General features: G+C 42.0%; 1 protein-coding gene and 1 long non-coding RNA gene across 2 annotated transcripts in view; one reads left to right on the forward strand and one right to left on the reverse strand.

Moving 5' to 3' along the window:
* Nucleotides 1-19,023, reverse strand: part of PPP2R2C (protein phosphatase 2 regulatory subunit Bgamma) — a 288,278-nt gene that overhangs the window by 194,558 nt on the left and 74,697 nt on the right.
* Nucleotides 12,300-17,487, forward strand: LOC311519202. Its single transcript, XR_014711224.1, has 4 exons — nucleotides 12,300-12,503; nucleotides 13,533-13,722; nucleotides 14,408-14,545; nucleotides 16,540-17,487. It is a non-coding gene; the product is annotated as an uncharacterized lncRNA (long non-coding RNA).

Genomic DNA, 19,023 nt, shown 5'->3' on the forward strand with positions numbered 1-19,023 from the left:
TATCCTCATGAAGCAATTACACAGTCAGAAAGCCAAGTTTAAAAAAAATATATCTTCCATTACTTCTTGCTGCTTCCAGTGGGGAAAACCGTTTTTCCACCCAGCAGGTTTTAGTTTGACACCCATACAAATAATTTGTATATATCAGAGTATAAGCCATTAAAGAGAGAAAAAGAGAGAAACCTATTTGAAATACATAAATAAATTATTCTTTTCAGCGTCGTGATGAATCTAATGTTTTACTGGATCAAAAACAACTTTCCTAAACCTTACTAATGCATGTTTGTCTGCTTCCAAGAGCAATCTCTTTGTAACATTCAGAGGCATCACATCTTTTTTTTGTCAGGGGAATGCACTGGTGCTAGATTTAGATACACAAGATAGGCAGGTTGCAGCTCAACTGTTTTGTTTTACTAGGAGTTAGCAGTACATGCCAAAGTATCTAGGGAAGGCCTGTTTACAAGAACTATTTAGAGCCATTGATATTACAGAACTTCATCTAACAGCAATGTGAATTTTGCAACTGGATCAAGAGCTAGGATATTGCCCATAAAGTGAATGTACATATGTGATCCAGAGCTGGTTAAAAGCAAATAGGTTTAGCCAAAAAGGATTGGTAACAACTGTATAAAGACTGTGACAATTTCTCCCCGTTAGAAAAAGGGACTTGTTTTAAAATATCAACACATATTAAATCTCGTGTCTTAAAATCAGGCTTTCCGCATCTCAGCTCTCCCAGTCTCTTACACAACAAGCACTACAGAGCAACAGCACAACTAGTCTTCCTGAACTCATACTACTGTGGGCAATAATGTCAAATTTAAAAAACTAAGCAGAGTCAGGCTGGGGTCAGTAACGGGAGGAGAGATCTCTAATACAAACTCAAATTCTCATGGAATTTCTCCAAAGCGGGGGACAACAGAGGAATTGTTCTGGCAAAATTCTAAATGTGGATAATTACACTTTGCCTGCCTAAGATTCCACCTGCAGTTTTAACTTGGTAAGTGTCCCTCAAATCCCCTTCAAACTGTTGTGCACTGTTGCTGTATGCTGTTGAACAGTTTCTGTATTTCACCCCAGAAGTGGGTCCACTCCTCAGTAGTAATTCCTGTGTATAAAGTCTGATTCCACAGACCTTAATTGTGCAAAACTCTCATTCGCTTCACTCCCATTTGGTATCTCAATGAGGTATGAAAGGTTGGCCAAAATGTTTTTAAAAACTTTGGTAAATATACTTGGGATCCTTCTGAATGAAAGGTGCTATCTAAATGTAAAACTTAGAAATCAAAAGCCGTTACTAGAGTGGGAGAATATGTTATAGTGATGAACACACTGTAAGAACCTAGACAAAAGAGAGCTACAAAATATTCCAACATTAAATGTACCATCAACACCAAAGAAAAAAAAACATGCAGTTTAGCGTAAGTTATATAAAAACTGGACACTTCAGGAAATACCGTAGCAACACCATCACATGCACATATATGGTTGGTAAGAGATGCACTTTGCATTCAATACATATATACATGAGACAGTCTCATGGCCTTCAAGCTAGCCTTAGGATAAAAATAAAACAGGCTGGCTTTTCCAGATATTCAGAACCTTGAAAATGAATTTAAAATTTTAGCTTACTCAGAGCAGAATGCACATAAGGGAAAAAAGGAAAGTTATTCCAGTCCCGGCTGATTAGGAATTTTTTAATGTATAGTTTTATTACATTATCATATCTTAAGTCCAGATGATTACCTCCTGTGAAAAAAATTCATGGTAGAGGAAAGGTTGTCCTTGGGAAGTTTTCTACACACCTTTCTTTTGAAGAAGAAGAAGAAGGGAAATAGAGAGCCACAGAGTCTGGGGAGGAGGAAGCATGCAAACACAATGGATACCTAGGATGCAAGAGAACATCTGAGGCCAGCCACACAATCCAGGGATCCTCCATGTTGGTTACAGGGTGCCCTTTTCCCCTACACAGAAGGTTGGCTCTGGAGGAAAGCATGCTACCCTGGCTGGCAGGGGTGGAGGATGAATTGATGTTATTTCTAGCACTAACTGCAACATTAAGTTTGCACAGTCACAAAGTGAGCAACCCATGGAGAGCGACTGCTCCTCCACTCTGTTGAGTGAGTGCAGTTGGGCTTCCATGGGGTTGTAGGGATGGGGAAATATGCAGCAGAGCTACCAGTCCCCCATTTCTGTGTCCTCTTCCCTGAGATGTCCACTTTTGCTGTCTTCTGCCCACACACACAGCAGTAAGCATCAAGCCTTGGTAAGCCAAATACATATTTTCTGGTGAAGAATATATAAAAAATGAGGTTTTAAGAAAGCTTTTGGAAATATACTTTAACTATCTCTCAGAAAAAACAGATGTATGTACTTCTCTCAAGAGTGCCAGTCCAGCAATTTCGAGAAGGCCTCAGAGATTGTAGTTCCCATTCAATAATAAAAGAAAGCAGTGAGTTTTAGACAATTCAGGGAGCCATGTTCACTCTTCATAATTATTGGTTAGTTTAATTTAAACCAAGTTTGTTACTTTTCTATTTATATATTCATCTCTCCTCTTAGTCCTTCTCTGTATTGTTAGATCGTCAAGATGTAAGCTTTCCCTTTGATTGCTGATTCTTATTTTAATTAATTTTAAGGCCCTTAATGCTATATGGCTTTTGTTGCAACCAGAGGTCATGTTCAGAAAAATACAGAATTACACTGCAATTTTACTTTAAAGTTCAGTCTTACTCCAAAAAACAAAAGGGTTTTTTTGGGGTTTTTTTTAAACTGACGATATGGGGACAAGAGAGGGAGAGGGTTGCTTATTATCATTCTGCAATTCCATATGAAAGGTACAAGTAAAAATGTTTAATTAAACTAACTTCCCTCTAAGCTGTGTGGCCATGCAACAGGCTATCAAGGAACGTGCAGGTGCGGAGAAGCACCTCTCCCCTGGCTCCAGTTCCGGAGCTGCCGCAGGTGGGAAGAGACGCTTTCCCCCGTCCCGGGCTGCTGCCGCGAGAAAGGTCTGGGGGTGTCCTCTCTCCCCACCACAGTCCTGGGGCAACCTGCACCCCAACCCATCCCTGGCCCCACCCCAGAGCCCTCACCCCCAGCCAGAGCTTTCACCCCCCTCATCCTAACCCTCTGCCCCAGCCCTGAGCCTCCTCCTGCAACTCAAACCCCTCAACCCCGGCCCCACCCCAGAGCCCTCACACCCCTGCACTCCAACCATCTACTCTAGCCCTGAGCCCCCTCTCACACCCCAAACTCTCATCCCTGGCCCCACCCCAGAGCCCACGCATCCAGACAGAGCCCTCACCCCCCTGCACCCCAATTATATGCTCCAGCCCTGTGCCCACTCCCACACTCCGAACCCCTCAGCCCCACCCCTGCTACACATCACCTCCACGTTGGCGCACATAACAAAATTCACTCCGCACATGGATGTAAAAAATTAGAGGGAACATTGGCTGCCAGTCCTAAAAACTTGACCTGGAATCTGAAAAGGAAGATGTGCTCTTTCCAACTTATGCATTTTCACAACTTAGTTAACATATCTAAGTTGTGAAGTGTGAGCCAGAATAGAATGCTGCTCACTCCCCCTCCAGAGAAACTGTATTAATTCTCTGCGGCTAAAAAAAAAAGTAAAAAGTAAAGCAGTTTGGGGCCAGAGACCTTACGTTCCTATGTGTTTGTACAGTCCCCAGCAATCCTGACTTGCACCAATATGAATAATAAAGTCAGCAAATATGGCTTTATCTATGAAGAGGAGAAAAATATATTAAGTAATAACAAGGTGCCATATTCATAGACACTTAACAGCATAGGAAAGGCACTTGAAAGTGTTTAAGAATACCTTGAGACTTTTATTATAATCCAGACTCACCTAATATTTAAGACATTTGTACTCTCATTTTATGAGGTACAAGTGGCGAAAAAGAAAGGGCATCATTACTTTGACTTCCAATTATATTGGAAAATATTTCAGGATCAAGTTTCAAATGTTGGCACCTTAAGAAGTTGTCCAAATCCCGTTACACGGAGATTCTGTTAAATGTCATAGAATATCAGGGCTGGAAGGGACCTTAGGAGGTCATCTAGTCCAACCCCGTGCTCAAAGCAGGACCAATCCCCAATTTTTGCCCCAGATCCCTAATGGCCCCCTCAAGGATTGAACTCACAACCCTGGGTTTAGCAGGCCAATGCTCAAACCACTGAGCTTTCCGTCCCCCTAAACATGTACGATGTTTGAAAACTGGACCTCAAGAATATAGACATCTGATAAAAATCTACTAGTGTTGAGAATTTCGACAAACATTGGATTTAGATGAATTAATGAAATTAGTGTTTTAGGAGGTACAATTAGTTTCAATATTTACAGTTTGGGAACTGAGAAACTCAGGTTCCTACTTTGGAAAACAGTCCCCCTAAATACTACATTTGAACCAGGCCTCTTGGCACTACATTATAAACAATAACTAATTAATGCCTCTACACAGCATTCACTCTCTATTATACAGTATGTTAGTTGAATACAGCTTTAAGGGCTTAGTTTATGAACATATGATCAACCATCTTTTGTACAGGTTTCCATAGGAATCCATTTGGAATAATTACATAACTGACTTAAAAAGAAAAAGCAAGCACTTTGCTCAGTTCATTAAACCCATTGTTCCAAGAATGCCAACCCTATTAACACATGAGGAATGTACAATGAAAAACAGGGCAGGAAGCAATAGGATAAAAACAGGCTTGGACATAAAGAAGAAAAATGCATATTTGGGGAAAAAGGAAAAAAAAAGGCAAAACTTAGAAAAATGTCTTCCTCCCCACTGAAAAAAAGACCAATACATACATTAAAAATACCTCAGGGAAGCTTTTACTCTGCTCATTTATGTTGGTCTTACAAGACTTGATTTTGCTGTTTGAAAAGAAGTGAAAATATACAAGTGCAATCTACCTCTGAGATGCAAAGACACTGAGGCAGATGCAGGTTTGCAAATGGATATTGTGAACTCTCAGAATTGAAGATTTTGTCTAAACCAATGGGTATCTTACCCACATTTTAATGTTTTTTTTAAAAAGGTCCTATTTATCGCAATCTGGACAATTTCCTTTTAATCTAGTGCAGTTATTTCAATTAAAAAATAGTAGCACGAGAGCGAAGAACTCTTATATCCCTTAAACAAGCACGAACTGTATACTAGGCTCAGTAAATCATACATATTAAGCAAAATCAGATATTCAGTCATCCAACCACACCAAATACCAACGGGCTGATATACAGTATAATGGATTTGGGTCACCAGTCCTCCACTGACAACAACAGCTCTGAGCTGAGTCCTTGATTCCTGTGCAGTTCGCACTACTGGATCTGAGGTTAAACCCAGCAGAACTAGCGAAGTGCTGATCAGTGTGCACTTTACACTGACTGAAAGACCTGGCTAGTCACCTTTCCACCTCCCCACCAGCGTAAACATTTTCTTTATTCTTGCCCATGTGCAAGGTAGAGGAAAGGAGAAATCCCCACCCTCACGCCTTAGCTTCCATGGAGAGGAAGCAAAGAGACTGTCCACACTAGCTTTTACTTTTACTTCTGGAGAAAGGGGTCTTAAGGTTTCAGGGGAAAAACAATGTTTAAATGTCTGTAATAGCTCACATTATTATATGGGGAAGGGAAGTCAGTCTGAGACCAGCAATCCCCCTCTTAAGGGCACAGGAGAAGGGAAGAAATGAGGATACACAATGGAACTGCCACAAGAAGAGCTGGAAGAAATACAAAATCCAACCAAGAGGTAGGCTATTTAGTAGAGAGGAAAGATGGTTGGGGTGCTAGTCTGGAACTTACGAGAGCCAGACCTGGGTTCAATAAGAGAGCACAGATAACTCTGGGGGTTGCACAACGATTGTCATCTTTGGAGTCTATATGGGCAGGCCTCATTTCTTCACATTGCAGTCGTACTTAGAGGCTCCAGCCACATTATGCTACAAACATATCTATGAATTTACAATCTAAGTATAAAACGAGAGAACAGATAAATGCAACGAACTGTCGTGGGAGGGTGCACAAGGTAATGATAAGATTATTCTGATCAGTAAAACTCACAGCACACCAGTTGCCTAACCATTGTTACTACACTTCCTCTGTTCTCTTTCATGGTTGCAATTCCTATGGGCAAAGCTGTCTGAAGCTCTCACAAAAGTCTGGAGATACTGGATGCAGTACTACAGTCCTAATAAATTGCCGTCAAACCCTGGACCAGACTAGTAACTGCACCAGAAAGACAAAGAATGGGCCAAACATGTGCTTTGTCCCAAAACTACTTTTTTTGGTGTGGTGACAAATGAGACATCAATTCTGGGTGTTTTTTTTTTTTAACGTTATCTGTTGGTTTGTTTTAAACAGCAAATACATAAGGGGGCACCAGAGAGAGGCAAACGTGATTGGGAATTCTGATTAACTGTAGTTTGGATGAGTGACAGCATGATGCATATAGACCCCTTCCCACAACAACTGAAAATCCAACCAAAGAGGACTGATGATAGATTACAAATCCCTTTGCTCTAACAACACAGAGAGATACTCTAGGTATTTCCACCTAGATGTTTTTTCTTCAGAAGGGCAGGATTTGACCTTGAGAGGATAAGAAGAGTGAGATATAGGGGACAAACCCAAAAAGAATACTTTGAAATGTAGGGTTTTTATTTTTAATAATTCCTGAAAAGACTTAAAAGTAACGGGAACTTGGAAATTCCCCAACCACAAAAAAGGCAAGCCGATAAGCAGGACACAGTGAAAGCTCCACAATAGCCATTGGGAACAGTTTCAGCTTTGGTTTTTATTCTGGTAATCTTTTGAGGCATTGAGTACGGAGAGTTTCACACTTTAAAGGTGACCTGTATTTGTTGCATAAATGAGCTAACTTCCCTTTATGAGATGAAGGCCCCAAATAGCTAAAAGGGCCCTCAGCCTGGCAGGATCTTTCCACTCCAGTTTTTCACAATGTCACATGATTTTTTAAACCTGGCATTATGTTATCTTACGATTTTTTCATTGTATTTTAAATGGTTGTTCAGGGTCCCAAGCATCTCCCCAGGTCTTGGGAGGGTGGGCACTTTGCTGTCATTATTATTATTATTATTACAGATTTTGAACTTTTATTATATTAGGTTACTCTTACATGGGGGAACGTTGGGAAGGAATCTCTTTTGCCAGCAGTGAGTAGCGCACAGAACAAGACACAAGAGAAGTCCTTTCCTATTTCTGATGATAAAAAACTTTAAAAGATCAAAAATAAAGTTCTCCCATTCCTGGGATCCCAACCCAAAATGAAAGTCTTCTTTCCAATGTATAAACATTGTAACATATACTATTCTCAGGATGAATTTGGATTTTCTCCCACTTCACCAGTGGCCACTGCTTTTCTCTCACTTCTTTTATGCATGCCAGCTTGACCCTGTTGTGTACAGAAAGATGGTCCTGTGCTGAGGATGCTAGCCTAGGGCTTGAGAGACCTGGGTTTAATTACCAGCTCCATCACAGCCTTTCTTGTGGCAAGTCACTTAACCTTTCTACACCTTATTTCCCCATCTGCAAAAAGAGGATACTACTACCTAGCAACATCCCTGAGGGGTAGAGAAGATAAATAAATTAAATATTGTGAAGTGGTGAGATACTACAGTAACAGGGGCCATAGAAGTATCTTAGATAGATGGAAGGAATCTTGGATATCATTCATTCCCCATCTACTTAATGCCTCTGGAATAGTTCCCTGTAAACCTGACAGCGAAAGCGAGGTTGTGGGCTTCACTCCTGCCTGGGTCACCCCCAAACATTCAACATGCCTGACAGTTCGTTCAAGTCCATCACAGTTCCACAGAGTCATGTCAGTGAGCTCCTGTCCCACAGTGATGTTTTAGCGTTCAGAGTGAATGCTACTAATATCAAACCACTGATGGAGCAAGGAGCCAATCTCTAGAGCATCAGGTGTGATAGGGGTTCCATTATACAGTATGCCATAGCTTCACTAAACATCTCTGATTGTTTTACACCCTAAAGAAAATAAAAACAATAAAGATTAGTTTATAATCTGTTGCGCATTGAATGCACCTCTTACCCTTGCTATGTGAGGCATTCAGTAGACAAAAATTTCATTTTTTGTTCTTAGCATAATTTCTCCAGAGCTCAGAATGAAAGATAAAACAAATGGAGATCAACAGATTCACAACATTTCTGATCCTGATCCATTAAATGTCAGATTCTGATGCTATATTACTCATGTTGAATAGCACCTTACTGCTCACCAATCTTCTCCAATGTAACTAATAATTTCCCATGTGGAACTATATCAAATTCCTTACTGAAATCCAGGTAAATTAGCTCTACTGCATTTCTTTTGTCTAAAAAAATCAGTTCTCAAAGAAGGAGATCAGGTTGGTTTGGCAGGATCTACCTTTTGTGAAACCATGTTGAATTTTATCCCGATTACTGTTTACCTCTATATCCTTAACTACTTTCTCTTTAAAATTTTGTTCCAAGGCCTTGCATACAACTGAGGTCAAACTAACAGGTCTGTAGTTTCCCGGATCACTTTCTCTCCCCTCCCCCCTTCTTAAAAATAGGAACTATATTAGCAATTCTCCAGTCATAGGGTATGACCCCCGAGTTTACCAATTCACTAAAAATCCTTGAAATTGCAAGCCCAATAGCATGTGCCAATTTCTTCAATATTCTTGGAGAGAAAGTCTGGACAGCAGTTTTGCTTCAAGCAGAGATGCAAAATATTTAAAAAAAAAAAACAATAAGTAGTGAGTAGTAAAATTACATATGAATATTCAAGGCATGGAAGTATTATAAGATGGAGAAAGGGATGCGTTGTACACAAATTGAGCAATATGTGCTCAACACTTCATATATTCCTCTAAATAATAATAAATTTCAATTGTACCCTAGTAGTTATGTCAAAGGCCCAGAAAAGAAAATAAAGACAATAAGATCTATATTCTAGAATAGTGCAAATGATCTGCTCATATAGCCATAAATAAGGGGTGAGCCCATACCATGAAGTGCCAAACCAGACATGTTTTTCCCCAAAGCTCAGGGGTGTTGGGATCCAGTGTTTTGGTTTGCCCCTGTCTCTAATGCAAACATGCACACACTGAAATTGTAAGAAGACTTAACTACTTAGAAACCGCGACATTATGAAAATAATTCTGATGGCATACTAAATTGAAACAGGACAATATTATATATTAGTGTTTCTAAATAGATTTCTTAAAACCATTGCAGAAACAAAGAAAAAGGAAGATAAGTATTCTAATTGTTATAGCAACTTTGTTCACAGGCACAGCTGAGTATTTTATGGGGGGGGGGGAGGGGAATATAGGGTATGCTGATATTCCTAAATTATCTCAACACAGTGGAACTAGTCCAGGCTTGGAGATATACACGGTTCTACTCATTAACCTCATGATTTTTGTTCATGTTGAGATTTATGCCGAGACACTATTTTCTAAGCAGTTATTCTATCTGCTCTCCCATTAACCGTGGTAAAATGATCCAAACGCTCTTGGAGTTTCAACGTGTACATAGAATGTGTTACTGAAAACAAAAATAACTGGATTAAAAATGTCAAACCATGATTAAACAACAAACGTGAGTGTTTCCAAAATAAGAACAAAGGTGTGTGTGCATACATACATACACTGTATGTTTACTAGTGTACAGCAAGGATAGAGGGCCTGACCCAAACCCCGCAAAGCTATTAACCTCACTGGGCATACAACTAGGGCAATATACAGTGTGTAATATCCTGTGTGGTCTTCAAAGAAGGAATAAGTAATAGACTATGTTTGAGAAAATACACAAATTTCATACAAAGTGATTACATAAAAAAACAGCTCCACTGTTTTTTTCAGAAGCCTATTACTTGTATGAGAAACAAATTACTTTAAAACAGATATTAAAATATCATTTTCATTATTTCCTCATTCTACCAGTTTATTTTAATGATTTTGTGATAAAAATGATGCATTCAATGACAGAGGTTATATCTGAGAGGCTCCCTTAACCCCACAGGAAAGAATAAAAGCTATTCCAGGGCTCCCTGGGCACTAACAAGTCGACTTAATGGCATATGTTTGTAGAATCACTCAAGTGGGGAGTCTAGTCAACCTTACCACCTCATCTCACCTGATATGGGGTGAAATACTGGCTCCATTTTTCAATGGGGGGGATTTTTGCCTCTCACTTCAGCGGGGTCAGGATTATATCCGTGGAGACTTCAAGACATTTTGCCCCTAAATCAGAAATTTCTTTTCAATAGAAGAACACAGAATGGGGGACCTACTGAGCGGAAAAGGGCTCCCTTCCATCTAAAGTAGTGGTTCTCAACCAGGGGTCTAGGGCTCCCAGAGGGGCCATGAGCAGGTTTCAGGGGTTCGCTAAGCAGGACCAGTGTTTGACTCGCTGGGGCCCAGGGCAGAAAGCCAAAGCCCTGCTGAGCAGGGCTGAAGCCCGGGGCCCTGAGCCCGCCACCTGCGGCTGAAGCATAAGCCTGAGCATTTTAGCTTCCTAGGGCTCCCTGTGGCATGGGGCCCTGAGCAATTGCCCTGCTTGCTACCCCTTAACGCCATCCCTGGCTTTTATATGTACAAAACAGTTGTTGTGGGACAGGTGGGCGTGGAGCTTTTATAGCATTTGGGGGGGCCTCAGAAAGAAAAAGGTTGAGAACCCGTGATCTAGAGCACAAATGCGGACTCATCAGCCCTTCCAGTTCCAAGGCAGTTTTGCCCGTCACCTTCATCATGTAATCAGAGGAGGAGTATGGCTTTGGATGACAGCCCAGGCTCATGCTCTTACAGGTTTTAACGGATGTAAACACACAGTCAGACAGCAGAAGGAATGGCATTTGCGAACCAGGTGGGCAAGTGACTTGGGGGTTTTTTTGTTTTGAGTTTAAAATACAGCTGGTTTCTAGAGTTCTGCAAGCTGCAAACTTTGCTGTTTATTCTTCTGCTTTAAAATAGTCATTGCTCCTGCTCAGAGCAGTAACAGGGATATGTGTACACAGCAAATAAATATAGTCAAGGACAGGCTATCCCAAGTCTGTGTCCATTCATTTCTCTCTCAGCAAAGAAATAAATGTGCTACCGATGTCCAAATATTCCCGAGTACTCAGAAGCCATGACAATTGGTGTCAAACTGGACAAATATTTCCAGCGGGAGAAATTTAAATTGGTAAAGTTTTGAGGTTCTTACTTGAAAATGAGATGAAAATATAGCTGCCTACTAGCAGAAATTAAAGCTGGTATGGAAATTTCATAAGAGGAATTAAGAGACGGCCTGGAAACTGGCCAAAAAGAGATCAAAGCAGCTTTAGCAGCATGAAACGAGGAATCAGCAATACACAAAAGAAGACTTCAAGGCAGAGATCCACATTAGATTAGGCACAAACCTGCAGTTTGGGTACAAGGTTAAACAAGCCACGGATAACTCGAATATGTTCTTGTGAGACTTTGGCCCCAAATGACAGGAATTTCAAAAGGGTCAGTTTTATATGATTTTCACCATCCTTGTCACAGCTGAAATAGAAATATTTTGGATCCAGCCCAGACCAAGAACTATAGGAGTGGACTTGAATCCAGGAAATTGAATTTAACTCCCTTCCTCAACCTCAGAGGATTATTGAATTTGAAGTTCTGATTCAGGGACATCTTTAGTTGAATGTCAACATTAAATGTTGGAATTAAATGTGGAATTCAGAGGAATTACATAGACATAGAATATCAGGGTTGGAAGGGACCTCAGGTCAATATTGGTACAAATATGAGATGCATTAGATCCAGGCCACCTAAAAATAGTAGGAAGAAGAGGTTCAAATATTGAATCAAAGTGATTACACACACATGGAAACTAATGGCAGCAAGTGGCTTTAGAAGGAAGATATGGTGGAAGTATAATTCTCCGGGGGTACAGGCAAGGTGAGCATGCAGAGTTTCTCCAGTGCTGTTCAGTACACTTCAAAGGTGGAGCAATAAAAAGGACAGAAACAAAAGAAAATCAGGATTTCTTCTTCTAATCCAACTAAGAAATAGGTTGCATTACATTGGTGCAACACAACATTGATAGTACAGGATGCCAACTTCACCAAGAGGTGCCTTGTTTGTCAATTACAGAGATAAGGGGCTCTACTAGCAAAATGAATCTGACGTTGAACCTTCACCCAGTCCCTTGGGCTCACCCATAATTCTAGTTAAAGAAAAAAAACATGGTGGGTGGGATTGTCAAAAGCACTCTGTGTTGGCTGAACACTGCTCCAGTTGAAGTCAGTGGGGGAGTCCCAGCCCTCTGTGTGTACACAGAGTCACTTAAGAGTTTAAAGGATTTATTTGCCATGAACAGATGATTGATTGATTGGATGCAATAGCTGGTTTTTCATAATGGATCTGAAAAGTGGATGTCAGCGAGAAGTGGATCCAGAAGATAAAAGACAACAGCAGCAGGAAGGACCAAGGTAATTGGTAATTGAAAGCTGCTAAGATAGCTGCACGAAAATCTTTTTTGAAAGATGGTGAAACATTAATAGCTTTTCATCACTGTCATGGTCAGAGTGTGTGAGCAGATTTAATATTTGGACTGGTGTTATTATGGGAGTTATGTAAGGCTGATTTAAAAATCATACCTTGCATCTACAATCTTCTAACAGCTCATAAAAACAAGTACTGCGAGGCATTCTCCTGACAGCTTCTTTGCTACCCCTGGGTGACATTGTGGTTCATGCTAAATCTTCTGAATGGGAACTAATGTTCTGTGATAAGCTCAAGAATACTGAAGTGAAATTGAACACAAAGCAATGTGAGCTATTTCAGAAGCAGATAGCCTACATGTCATACAATCTGCACAGAAGAAATTTTCACTGACAAATCACAACTGAAACAATCAAAGTCTGGCCAACTTCCCGAACAATTACAGATGCACAGCGCTTTCTAATGCACTGCTCCTACCACAAAAAGAAGGTATTAGGCTTGATGCAGGAATTATTGAGTGAAAATCTATTGCCTAAAATTCATTTTTAGGCTCAACAATACAGAAAAACTACTAGTAACTAGTAAAGTGCAAACGTAACCCCTTTGAATGGTCAGATTGTAATCTGGTGCTGGCAGAGTGAGAGAGGCATTTATGACTGCTCCAGTGTTGGCTTACCCTTCTTGGGGGTGGGGGGGTTTAAATCCCTTTCCTACTACACAGGTACTACAGATGTACCTGCTCACAGATTATAAGTGGTTTTGTTGCAAGTGCAAGAAATAGAGGTAGGAACAGAGCTGGAACATTGCGACAGTAAATTCAGCAGAGATTTATTTAACCAGGAAGGCACTTTGGGCAATAATAAAATCCATTAACAATCTCTATTATTTGTATGGAAGGATAAATATGCACACATAGACCACTGGATTTTTACATAAAAAGTGCCACTGATACACAGGAATGCCTACTGGCAAATGAAGATTTTGCATGACAACTGTCTGCCTTTTCTTTAACAAAGATACAGCCTAACTATGATTCTCATCTGAAAAGTATAATCGCCAAGCAACAAAGACCCAGCCTCTACAAGTGCCTGAATCTTATGAATTGGTTGGTTTAATTGAATCAAATGTTTTTCTCTGCTGTGTGATATGGAAGGCAGCAAACATGCAGGAATGGTGGGCTGATGGAGATCGACTCATAAGAAAAAGGTGGGTAAATGCTGGTATTTCCTTCCCCCACCCCCACACACACTATCACTACATGTGACAGCAACTCAGGAGTTCAGCTCCATGTAGAAGGGAAGAGGAGTTGATGTAACAGCCATTAAATAAACTGTTCCCCTTTCAGGGCAGCATAGCTGGCAAAGCAAGACACATTGTAAGTTTCAGCTGGCCTGAGCAGCAATAAATTCCCTTCCTGCCCTGTGTAGAATTTGCAGCAGCACCAAGCTGGAGGTATCCACCAAAGCGACATGCTGCCAGTGGGACTAGAGAACAGGGGAGGGAGCACAGAGGCAGATGGAATCTCCATGGTCAGCCAAAGATCTACTGTATTTACTATGCTTTTCTCTTTGAGTATTAGCTGACTTCCTGACCCCTTCACAGCACTGCTAGTCTCACTTCTCTAAGCAGAAGAGTAGCAAACCTAACAAAGCCTCTGAAATAAGTGAATACTTTTTTCTCCTTCCATGGCTTTTTTATGCAGAAGAGGAACTCAGGCTCATGATACATAGCTTGGGACTACATGCAACTTTGACGAGAATCACACTCATGCAACTTAAGGGAAAACTAGGCCCAGAGCAATTAATTATGTGACACAGCTAATTACTTTGAGTAAGGTACAAACAGAGGAAATCGATGAAACATTAAAAATGAAGATTCTTTTTTCTTGCAGTCAATAAATACAAGCTACCGTTTCCTGTGATCCGGGGAGATCAAATGTGGAAGACAGGTGGTCTCGGGATTATGAGTTGATTAAAGACCTCAGGAGGGTTGTTGGATTACTGGTTGTGAAGAAATATTAGGATGACAGGTATATTGCTTATCTTTGAGTTTCTCTCTTTTTGCGACTGTCTATTTCACTGTGTAAATCAAACTCCATACATCCTTTCCTCACTAAAAACCATGCTTGTTTGGGGTTTGTTTTTAAAATGAAATAGCAACAAAAATAGAGCAAAAATATGCTATGCTCTACAGAATGTTCAAAGTTTTCAATGAGTGGATCTTTGATGGTGTAAAATCTGAATAAGTGAAATAAAATATGTAATATCCTCTATTATCCTCTAGTAATTATGTGAAAGAACATGTGTATCTAATTTGACAGGTTTCAGAGTAACAGCCGTGTTAGTCTGTATTCGCAAAAAGAAAAGGAGTACTTGTGGTCCTTTTCCTTTATCTAATTTGAGTTTTCTTCAACTAAGGCAGGAATTGGCCCACAGTACACAGAAAATCAGGTCAACAATGACTCCCCATACAGAATTTCATCAGAACCACCACAGACAGCTTTGTGTGGGAATTACACCTCTCCCTCTAGTGGCTGGTTCACAGGATAGGAGTCCTCAATAGCTACCAGCTAAAGGAGTTACTCCTCTAGTTCAAAGGAAAAAGGCTCATTCATTTTGGCAACGAAGGCCATCGGTTGTCTTCAGTGGTGACCCTTGATGGCAGCTGTTTGTGAAAAAGGCCAGACATTGCTGGTTCTCACTAAAAAGAGCATGTAGCTGAACACTATTCAACTCCCTTTCGAACATTTTCAGAGAGACACACTACCGTCAGCTACAAGGATGTTGGTTTGCAGGCTTCTGTGGGGTTTCTAGACAAATTCAAACACAGAAGGCTTTGTAACTCTGAGTGATGGTTGCTAGACTGCATAACAAATCAACACAAACCCTAAGTGGCAAGGAAAGAAACACGTATGTCATTCAGCTCTCCAACCATGCTGCACTGATCAGTTGCCTTGTTCCTCTCTGTCTCAGCTACCTGCATTCCATTACTCACATATCTTCACCCTCATCCTGAACAACAAAGAGTCTGCCTTGGCTTCTGCCTCTGTTAATTGGTTAATGATTAATACAGAATTGGTGTGGTTTTCATAGTTGCCCTGTACAGTGTTTTGTACTGGAGTGTAAAATTAGTCAGGCATCAGATTGCATAGAATGGTGCAGTTCACAAATGGCAGCTGAGTGATGTTTTTCTGAATGCTTTGAAAAACAATGTTAAAAGGATAATTATGATATTCGTGACTGTTCTGAAGTTGGTGGTAATTTTTATGAAGAAATTACAGAATTGAACTCTGAAAATGGCTAACCTTGGCAAAACTCAGGTTGTGTGTAATTTAAAACGTTCAAAAGTGCCCTATGCCCTACATGTTATCAGATTGTGTCTGTGTGCACGTGAATGTGTACTTTGGAGTTTGTGGCAAACAGTCATTTTTAAGCTACAGGTTTCAAAGAAAAATTTGGAAATTTTTTTGCAATATTTCAGAAAGGGAACATCTTTTACTGTCACCCATGCACTTCTTATTTTACTAAAGAAAATCACATACACTCCATTGTCCTCTGAAGAGTTAGTGTGCCACTCTGGAAAAAGAATTCAATCATCAAGTGTGAAATGCAGGAATTTTAGTCCTGTTATATGGGCAAATCTCAATGCAACCTGAACTACGGAATCACTAATGACACCTCTATAATGGCATGTACAATAGAAAAGGTCATAGAGGAGTTTTTAAACTAAGGGCTGGGGGAAGAAGGTACAGAAGTGTGGAGGAGCACACAGTTCAGACAAAGACATCCTTCAGGGAAGGATTTATTAAATGGATTCTCAATATCCTAGTAAAAAGAAGTTGATAAAGTACAGGTAGGAACTGAAGAGAAACGGTCATAGAAAAAGTCTCATTAAATTACATCATGTGAAGGCAGACAACTACATATTGACACATTTTATAAGTGCTTTTATTCAAATATTACATCTCAATACTAAGATGGATGAACTTGAGTTCCTGGTATTAAATGAGGATATTGATTTTAGCAAGGAGGCCTGGCCTCCCTCAGAGGCGGACGCAGAGGGAACGCCGCAAGCCACCTGGCGGGCGGAACCAGGAGGGCCATGCCCCACACGGCGGAAGCAGCGGGGCAGGACAGGAAGAGGAAGTATAAAAAGCTGGCTCAGCAGCTCAGTTGGGAGGGAGCTGCTGAGGAAGACAGATGCTTCTTCTGCGCTACCGGAGCAGGACGCCAAGGAGAACCCCTGCTGCCCCGAGGACTGGCCAAGTTTCTAAAGACCCCTGCCCCTCCTGCTACCTGGTACCAAGGAGCTGCTACCATTACTCTTGGCGGTATATCCCGCGGAGACAGAGGACGACCCCTGGATGCAAGTACACCCAAGGGGGAGAGTAGGAAGGAGCCCAGGGGAACCAGACTACCGTCTGGCTGTGGTGCCGCCAGAAACACGGTCAGCATGTTGTGGGTGGATTTCCCCCTAACCCAGTGGCAGACCCCTCTGCCACTGTTAGGGCCCTGGGCTGGGATGCGATGGAGTTGGGCAGGCCTGCGTCCCCCACCCCTGGGGTGGCAGTACTCCCCCCCCTCCTTAGGATAAGAGGCCTGTGCTCTTCAGTCACCCCTGCTGGAGCCCCATAGACTGTGTTTGGGACTACAGCTCTGCCTGACTGCAGGCCAGAGCCCTGATTACTGCCCCAACCTGCTTGATGTCTGGGCTTATAATTTAGCACCGCTCTGTTTTAACCACCTGCCAGAGCCCAGACTGTTTGCAGCCCCTCCCTGCTTGAAGCCTGGGGCCCACTGATTATCACTAATTCCCTCTTTCTTTGTTTCGAGCGTACTCTAGCAGACCAGATTGCGAGGAGGCATGGCCTCCCTCAGAGGTGGACACAGAGGGACAGCCACCCCTGCCAACATTGATATAACAAGCATCACAAACTTGGTTGAACAATGATAATCAATGGGGCATGGTAACACTAGGGTACAAAATATATAGGAATGACAGAGTAGGTCAGGGGAGTGGGCGGGTGGGGGAGTGGCATTATATTTGAAAGAAAGCATAGAGTCAAATACAATAAAAATCTTAAATGAATCAAACTGTACCACAGAATCTCTATGGATAGAAATTCCATGCTTTAATAACAGTAGGAATATACTACCAATCACCTGACCAGAAGGGTGACTGTGATTATGAAATGCTCAGGGAGACTAGAGAGGCTACAAAAACAGACAACTCAATAATGGGGAATTTCAACTATTCCCATATTGACTGAATATATGCCACCTCAGGATGTGATTCAGAGATAAAAATTCTAGACACCAGGATCAGCTAGTCTTGGAACCCACTGGGGAGAGGCAATTCTTGATTTAGTCCTAAGTAGTGCACAGGATCTGGTCCAAGAGGTGACTATAGCTGAAGCACTCATTAACAGCAACCATGAGAAAGCTAATTAAACTGAAATTAAAAAGGAACAGTCACAAGAGTGAAATGCCTGCAAGCCGCATGGAAGCTTTTTTAAAAACACCATAACTCAAATTAAACATATCATTCCGCAAAGCTCCCAGAAGCAGCCAGCATGTCCCCACGGCCCTTAGGCGGAGGGGCAATCAGAGAAGCTTTGCGCTGCTGCCCTCGCCCTCCAGTGCCAGCTCCGCAGCTCCCATTGGCCAGGAACCATGGCCAATGAGAGCTGTGGGGGCCTATGATTAGGAGCCAGACATTCCAGCCGCTTCCGGAGGGAGCCTGTCTTAGCCCTGCTATTCTGCCAACAGAGTCGCATGAGGTAAGCGCTGCCCAACTGGAGCCTGCTCCCCAACCCTCTGCCCCAGGTCGGAACCCCCTCCTGTGCCTTAACTCCTTCCCAGAGCCCGCACCACCACCCTCTGCCCCAGCCCTAAGCCCTCTCTCTCACCCAAACACTCTCCTGGAGCCTGCACCCCCACCTCCGGCTTAGCCCTGAGCCCCCATCACACCCCAAATGCCTCATTTCTAGCCCTACCCCAGAGCCCACACTCCAAGCCAGAGCCCTCACCCCCTCCCGCACCCCAACCCCCTGCCTAGTGAAAGTGAGTGAGGATGGAGGAGAGTGAGCAATAGAGAGAGGGGGATGGAGTGGGAGCAGGGCCTCAGAGAAGGGGCAGGGCAGGGGTGTTCAGTTTTCTGCCATTAGAAAGTTGGTAACCCTAGAGTGGGTAACACATGCAAGGGAAAGGGCACAGCCTAAAAATCATGCAGAGTCTGAAATACATGGGGAAAACTGGATCCAATCCCTGCAGTTCCCAAGGCATCTACGTGGAGGAGGAGAAAAAAAAATCAACCCCTCCATGCTGCTTAAAGGGCCCCAATACCCCTGAGAGCCTGGCTCTGAGGACACCTGGCTGCCACAGTCTCTTTCCTACCTCTCTGAAGGAACATTAGCTAGCCACATGAATTTCCACCCTGAAATCCATCAGGGTTGAGGGAAGTGTGCTATATTAAGTAGATGCTTCACAGGTCCATTTCTACCCCTAC

Source organism: Lepidochelys olivacea, assembly GCF_965140295.1.
Source record: "Lepidochelys olivacea isolate rLepOli2 genome assembly, chromosome: 4".
NCBI classification, from domain to species: domain Eukaryota; kingdom Metazoa; phylum Chordata; order Testudines; family Cheloniidae; genus Lepidochelys; species Lepidochelys olivacea.